This window comes from Alligator mississippiensis, chromosome 5, assembly GCF_030867095.1.
Source record: "Alligator mississippiensis isolate rAllMis1 chromosome 5, rAllMis1, whole genome shotgun sequence".
In the NCBI taxonomy this organism is placed as follows: domain Eukaryota; kingdom Metazoa; phylum Chordata; order Crocodylia; family Alligatoridae; genus Alligator; species Alligator mississippiensis.
In genome coordinates, this window is record NC_081828.1 from 106,099,311 (window position 1) to 106,105,667 (window position 6,357).

The 6,357-nt window shown below is 42.2% G+C and overlaps 1 long non-coding RNA gene across 1 annotated transcript in view; it reads left to right on the forward strand.

The window, feature by feature from the left end:
* Positions 1-5,296, forward strand: part of LOC132250859 (uncharacterized) — a 37,772-nt gene extending 32,476 nt beyond the window's left edge. Inside the window, exon 3 of the long non-coding RNA XR_009462516.1 lies at positions 4,943-5,296. This is a non-coding gene — a long non-coding RNA (uncharacterized LOC132250859). The remainder of the gene's footprint in view (positions 1-4,942) is intronic.
* The last annotated feature ends 1,061 nt before the right edge of the window (positions 5,297-6,357 follow it).

Consider the following 6,357-nt stretch of genomic DNA (forward strand, 5'->3'; position numbering starts at 1 on the left):
GTACAGGGGCTGGGGGAAGACCCACCGGATGGGGAAAGATAGAGTTTTCAAGTGAAGAATATGCCGAGAGCCCTGAGAATGCAGTGGGAACTGTGGGGAAGGCATAGGGACCTGTAAGGAACCATAGGGAGGTGAGAACTCCCACAACTTGACCAGAGCAGAGGGGAGTCAGGGACCATATCGCTTAAGCATAAATGAGCCCAAGGTGAGAAGAAGGTACCTCAAAAGAAAGAGAGCAGATCTCTCAGAGGGAGAGGGCATGACCCAGCTATTACACTTCAGGGCTCAGCATGGAAAAAAGTTAACATGAGAGAGAGTCCCAGAGAGGGTAGCATAGGAGGCTTCTAGTATCTCCAGCAGGAAGAAAAGCTGGATGGCCAAAAACTCTACCCTACCAAGGTTGGCTAATGTTGGGGGACTACCTGTGGCAGGATAGATCCCAACAAATCCAGCATGGTGCAGCCTTGGGGAAAAGGTGAGCAGGAGGAACCTGAAAACCTCTGCCTTACAGTTCCAGAGTGATTGGGTGGTAGAGGAAAGGCCGAGAGAAGCCCAAGAAGGATGTGGTACCAGAAAGAGTGAAGACCCACTCTAGTGAGTTGAGGGTCTTAGTGGGAGAGGTGTGTCACCGGGCACTAAGGTGTGCCTGCTCTTTTAAGGGCAGAAACTGTCTAGAGAGAGTCCAGTGGACTGGGCTTATTGAGCCCCAGCTCAAGTCTGGGATCGTGCCCAGTATGCAAAGGCCAATAAAGATACCGGGGTGAAAGTATAAAGAAGGTTTATTGCTAGCAATAAAAAGTGCGAGCGGAATAATTTCACGTAACAAGCACCCAGATCACTATTTCTAAGCAGCTTTTGTACAGGAGTCTTGAACCTTCATAAGCATCCTTGTTTGCTAATTGGTTATAAAGGAGTGACGCAAGGAGTTCTTTACTGAGCATGTCTCTATACCTGTGTTTTAGCCATGTATCTCATTAACATACATGTATATTTCATTAGCATACCTCTTCCCCACCTAGGGGCGTGATTTTTAGTATTTTAATGAGCTCTTTGACCCAGTACTCTGATTCTGCTTTTGTTTTCAAACCTCCTTTATCTAAGACTGTCTCCTCCTTATCATTGCAGATAGACATTCGTCACATAACATTCGCTTTTGCTTGCACTTTGCATAGTGGTTTCTAGGTCACTCCTTACAGGCTGAGGCTATTGGGGAGGAGAAAGCCTCATTGGGGCACACTACCACGTACAGCCCCAGCACCAGTGAGGGTACGCAGACAGGACTGTGGAAAGCCCAGAACCAGTGAGGGCGCAGCTACAAGGGCCCAGGGGTTAGTGACAAAAAGAGGCTGAGCTAGATGGAGGCCTCATAAAAAGGGACAACGTTTAATTACCACATGTGAGGCATGGTAAAGGGAAGGTTTTGGAGCCATGCACCTAGCTCATAAATTTTGGGGGTATCATAAAGCATCTCCAGAGTGTGGGACCCAGTAAGGGATCCAACAGCCCGCAGGGTTTAGAGGTGTCAGTCAGGGCTGTGACTGAGCAGCAACCTGAGGGCAGTCTCCTGATTCATTATTTAAACCAGAAAGATGTGGCAGGCGAGATTTGTAGGAACCCCTAGGGTGGTGCCGGCACAGTCACGAGGCCCTAGGGACATCATGGCCATCCCTCAGGAGGCCATATCATGACACATTATGTAATTCAAATTTTGCTTCCACCTCAGATGCAGTATGAAAATTACCCTCTTTCCTATTATTCATCCTACCTTTTGTCTCTATGTTCGTCATCCAATGGCAAAAAAAAAAAAGTGAGTATAATTAATAATAATGATAAAAATATACCTGTGAACTGACTGTACAAAAAGGCCAGTACCAGGGTAAGCATATTTCCTGGGGGGTTTTTTAATTGTGCATGCAAAATTGTGGCTATGTTAGGGAGAAACCCATAACACAATGCCATGCAGAAAGGCCAGTGCTAGATGAACTAAATCCATGGTAGTCTGGCATTCTTTCTGGGCCAATATAACCTGCTCAGGCAGAGCCATGAATGTGGTTTCACCACTTACGTGGTTTCATTGCTTCTTGGAAATAGCATAGTTATAGTTAGCATAAAGGCTAACTATAGTATTTCTAATGGCACTGAATTGTTTTGTTGTTTTTTTTTGTATAAGTATACCATGGGTGTATCTGCTTCTATGTGAAATCTGGCCTTTATAGACTTCAAAATTAACTAAGCTTCACCAACTTGATTGCACACACAGCAAGAAAAGCTATAGTAGATTACAACTAAACTCAGAATTCAGTCCTAAGACTGTATACCTCATGTAAAGATATATAAATAGATACTTTGAAAGGTAAATTCACTTCTATCAATTTCTCTGAGGGTAAATACAAGAAATTTCTCACACTGCTAGAATATTTTAAAATAAAGACTTTAGAAGTGTGTGTACCTTGTGGTTATTGTTTTGGCCATTCTGTTTCATGCTCCTTCCTATGTTTTTGATAGTTTAACCAATGAAAGGTATGATGGTGGCATTTAGGGTGCCTCCTCAGACACGTTTTTAGTCTCCTAATGAACTGTAGGTACCCTGACTTTCCCACCTGCCATGTCTTGGATGGTATTATTATGTGTTCTAATTTGTGATGTCACCAGTCAGGAGGATTATTATATATAGTTGTTGTTTTGTTTTTTTTTGTAGTTCGTTCTTAGTATACCTCTATTAGGGGTCTTGGGTATTATGGATAAAATATCTTGCTCGCTTTCCCAAATATCCACACACACACTCACTGCAATATATATATATATTCACAGTCTGATTCAGATTAATATTTGTCTTTATTTTTATCTTTTATTACACTGTATTTCCTTTAGTTTCAGGCAGAAGCTGTCTTTTTTTGTATCCTTCTTTCCTTTTTTTCTAACCTTATCTATAGTATCAACTTAGTAACTCTACTTATAATGCTCTTATGTTATCACTATTAACTTGGATGACCAGAACTTAGTATTCTTAAACAAAGTCTCTTTTGTTCTTATTAACTTGGTCTTCTATTCTCATTATGGTCTTCTCGCTTCAAATCTCTCTATGTATGCTCTACTTATGATAACTTATGAATCTACCTATTATTCTGTGCGTGGTTGATGTCCCGAGCCCTCTTAAAGGGTAATCGGACACCATCTGAGTCACGTTCACTCTCTTCTCTTTTTTTGTTTACTTTCCAGGTGTGCGACGTACGACACAACCCATGTGGTTTTTCCTTGGGGGGGGAAACAAAAAACCATAAGCATGTGCACATAGGGCAAACTTCTTCTCAATGCATGTTTAGCTATGTCACTTTCTCAGTGACTTCTCTAGTTTTCTTTCCTTGAGATTATTTGTTTCTTAGTGAATTAAATGTTGTGACCTGAAGGCTTTTTAGGCATCCACTGGATATATACCAATTCATGCGGAAAGAACCAAACTACCAAAAAACAACAGGTAGCCTGTAAGCTGCAAGGAGCTTATTCAGTAGTCTTTCTGAACTTGGAGAACAGTTCACTAACGCTCTATTTTGTGTCATTGCTAAATCACAGGCATAGCTTACTTGAGCAAACAAAGCACTCCAGGTCCAAGATTTTGCCTTGTGATTAATCCAATTATCACCCCTTCCATTGCAGAGAGGTGATTATATTGGATGGTTTTGTTTCTTGCCCCAAAGTAATTTTCTGCATGACCAGCAATAATGTAATGTGGGAAATTTTAATAAGTGGCAATTATTTTTAAAATTAAACTTTAAACAAAATGCAGATTGTAATAATGTGACAGACATCTGCACAAAACTCTGAGGCATTCTTAGAACTTTTAACCCTGCAATGTGCTCTCACATGAAGCAGAATAGAATGGGATTCTAAGGATCACAGTCAAAGATCCCACGTTAGCCAAAAATCATAGTAGAAGCTGAAAAGGCTGGTATTCCATCATCCATTTCAATACGTATACAATTTTACATGTGCATGCAAGCTCTTACATATATGTACATGCAATGTTAAAAGAAAATTAAAATCGCAAATCAAACACTTAAAATTAGGAAATGCCAGAATTAATTTAACCTCCATGTAACAGATATGCACATATATACACATGTTTATATCTATACACTACTTTGGTTAGTCTATAGGGTGTAAATCAATCTACCCTGTCTTCCACTTGACTTCAGACAAGCACAGCTCATTGTATGTCATACTTTATAAAACAGTGCTTTTATGAAAATCCTTTTCTTATACAACCTCAGTCTGATAGCATTCAGGCTACAGTATGCAGGATCGACAGTTCTAATACAGTGAGCCCACATCCATGCATTTGTGGATGTTTGATTCCCCAGAGACAAATAGCAGCATGTCTCCAGGGAACACTGGTGCCATGCACCTTCTGGTGTGCAGCAGGTTACCCTGGGTGGGATAGCAGAGGCTGGGGCCAGCTCAGTGCAGCCTAACTTGGGGGCCTTCTGGAGTTGCAGTAGCAGCAATCCTGCTAGTAAGAACCTGACCAGCAGCTAGTGTGTGGTTCCAGCCAGCTAGGCTTATGGTTTTGGGCAGCACGCACTACCTCTGTGTGAACCGTTCCACTTTTTTTTGTGCGGGTTTTTTGACCCTTGGCTATCCAGGGGTCAAACCCTCCCCCAGCACCTGCTCCTTTGAAGTGCAGAGGATAGCTGAATGTGTGGTATGTGGTGCCGCAGATGTGTCTACGGCGCCACATACCACACGGCCATGCTCATCTGGATGCAGCCTGAGTGGTTATTCAATGTTTTGTTTTGTTTTGTTCTTATCTTCTCTCTGTATTTTCCTTGGTTTGAAGATTAAGAAACTTGCTATGAAGGCAGAAAATCAGCTTTTCTGTGGCACTAACCTCTATAACATGCGAGTTGTTCGCAACTATTAATTGTCTTGTCTTGTCTTTTTACAGATAAGGAACGGAGGCACATAGACTTAAGGTACAGTGGTTTGTGTCTAACTTCAGTTACTTAGCACCTGGTTTTTAAAACATGTATCTTTATTTAGGACTTTGTGTTCAAAACAGAACTTTCATTGATTTTTTTGATTGCTGCTGTAAATGGTCAGAAATTTTGCAAATCAGATCCCAAGTTCTGCAATCACACACCCTAGTTTGATTCTCAGAAATGTCTGGAGATATATATTTTTTTCTGTTTTTGTTTTTTTTGGTTTGTTTTTTTTTTTTTTTGGTATCACTGCCATGCCTCAGAATTTGAGCCTAGATGGTTATATATTTTTAAAGTATTATGTAACTGAAAACAGTGAATTAAAGGATGTGTTTAAGCATTTTTAATATGTGGTGCTTTGCTGCTGTCAGTCCCCAGTAATCATTATACTTAGTGGATACAGTCTTTGGGACAACTTCACTTCACTGAGGTGGAAGTATGACATATGACTGACTTATGCTAGGTATCTCAAGAGCTAAGAGCATTAGTTGTTATAGCTTGAGCTCAGAAGTCAATATTCTCTACTAACTACTGTAGCAATTGCATACTATGTGTATCCTGGCATAAGAAAAGGGGGAACCTGTGAAATTCACTAGTCTCTTATAGAAACTTCCAATAATAATTGTGAAAAGGTATTTCAGCCTTAATTATTCTGCTGGGTCCATGATGTCACCTCTAGCTCATACGAAAGGAAGCAGGAGTTTTGGTTTTTGTCTGCGGGTTTTTGGGAGGAGGTTGGGTGTTTGTGAGCATGTGTAGGTGAAATGAGGGTCCTAAATCGAAGCAGTGGGTTTTAAAAAAACACCGCTTCAATTTAGGGCTGATTAAACCTCTGTGTCATGCACACACCACGCTGACTTACCTGCCTCTCTGGTGGGGGGGGGGAGGGCGAGCTGGCAGTGGGTGGAGCAATCCCAGGTGGGGGCGGTGCTTCCCTCTATGGCAGCTGTGCCCCCACCCCTGATGGCACTTGCCCACAGGCATCTAGCTTGGGTGGCCCTGGGGGGCACCGCAGCCATGGAGGGAAACACTGGGTCCCCACACAGCTCGGGGGGGGGGGGGAAGAAAAGTTCAGGCTTCCCACTTCTCTTGGGCAGAGTCTGCTTTCCTGGGCTGAAGCCTGCACGGGCTTCCTGAAGAGCCTTGGAGCTGCACGGAGCCCAGTGGTTCACTTCATGGCTGTAGGGGCAGTAAACTAAAACTCCTTGAAGGAGTTTTAGTTTGCTGCACCTCAAGTCACTTAAGGTATATTACATCACCGGATTTTCTACAGTGGCTGGAATTCATGCTCAATACACTGCTGAGGCATGCAAACACTGACACCATTAAAGCAGTGCAAAAGCATTTAGCCTGCTTTAAAGTGTTGTGCACACAACCTTGA